We start from the raw sequence: 1,737 nt of genomic DNA on the forward strand, positions 1-1,737 counted from the left end.
GAAATTAGTCTTTTTGATGTTCTTATTAAAGTGTTTTTGGAGTTTATTATACTACTAGCAACCGGATGTTTTTTTCCTTTTAGCATTTAGATATTTGAGGAAAAAAACAGAAGACAAAAAAAGAAAAAAAAAAAAAAAAGAATTTTTATTTTTGTTCACTTTTATTTGTCCATGCTGTACAATGGCAGAGTCCTCTGAATATAATTTATTCTATTTCGAACTACGCATGCAGTATATGTGGCCTATTGCAGGAGGATATTTTGTAAATGTAGATTTTGTTGTATTAGGTCACCCTAGTAATAAGAGGAAAAGGGATTCATACCCTTTTGGTGGAACAAATACTGCAATAAATTTTCTACTTCTCTTTGTCACTTGTCTGCTCAAAGTGTTAATCCAGTCTTTTCGTCATGGTTTCATCGTGGATATGGATCATGAGGGAGACGGCCTTCAAATGATGTCAGATTGTAGTATTTTGGTTCACGTTTTGATGTTTGAACAAACAAAAACCAAAGTGTGATCATAATATGAGCCCAGTTTTTCCAAAAGTGTGCACAAGATGTAGTTTTAGGTTTACTACAATTCAGCAAAAGCAATCTGTCAGACACATTAAGGATTATTAGTACAACACCAAATGTTTACCGGAGGACTAATCCAGTATTATGAATATTCTTAGAATTTTAAATAAATATTTTTTTATGATTTTTTTTAGATTTCATCTTCAGAGCCTCAGAGATTTTGGTCCATATTGACGTGAGAGCATCACACAGTTTGCTGCACATTCATGCTGAGAATCTCCTGTTCCACCACATCGCAAAGGTGCTCTGTTGAACTGAAATCTGGTGACTGGAGGCCATATGAGTACAGTGAACTCATTGTCATGTTCATGAGATCAGTTGTGTTATCCTGCTGGAAACAGCTATCAGAAGATGGGTACACTGTGGTCATAAAGGAATGGACATGGTCAACAGCAATACTCGGGTAGGGTGTGGAATTTAAACCATGCTCAGTTTGTATTAAGGGGCCCAAACCATTACACCTTTACCAGCATCCTGAACGTTGATACATGGCAGGTGGATCCATGCTTTCATGTTTACGCCAAATTCTGACCCTACCTAGCCTCAGTATCAATTCAATTAAAATTTATTTATATGGTGCCAAATCCCAACAAACAGTCGCCTCAAGACGCTTTATATTGTAATGTAAATACCATACAATAATTAGAGAAAATTCAGCAAACTTAATAATCAAAATGACTCCCTATGAGCAAGCAGTTGGCGACAGTGGGCAAGAAAAACTCCCTTTTAACAGGAAGAAACCTCTGGCAGAACCAGGCTCAGGAAGGGGCAGTCATCTGCCGTGACTGGGTTGGGCGTGAGGAGAGGGAGACAGGACTGTTCTTAATTAATAATAGTGGCACCCGGTGTGGTCTTCTGCTGCTGTAATGTGGATACCATTTTGCAAAGACTGTCTATGTTAATAAACTTACACAGAGACTAGATTAATATTGAGCAGAATTGAGATTAGCTTATTGGTGTCCCAGTTTCTCATGTGGCCTCTTGGAAAAATATATCGCCCACGTGTTGTTATGAGATGCTCTTCTGCATACATTGTAACAAGTGGTTATTTGAGATACCGTTACCTTCCTGTCAGCTCAAAGCAGTCTGACCATTCTCCTCTGACCTCTGGCTCTCTCACCTAGAGAACTGCCACTCACTGGATATTTTCTCTTTTTCAGAC

The sequence above is a fragment of the Archocentrus centrarchus genome, chromosome 9 (genome assembly GCF_007364275.1).
Source record: "Archocentrus centrarchus isolate MPI-CPG fArcCen1 chromosome 9, fArcCen1, whole genome shotgun sequence".
NCBI lineage: Eukaryota > Metazoa > Chordata > Actinopteri > Cichliformes > Cichlidae > Archocentrus > Archocentrus centrarchus.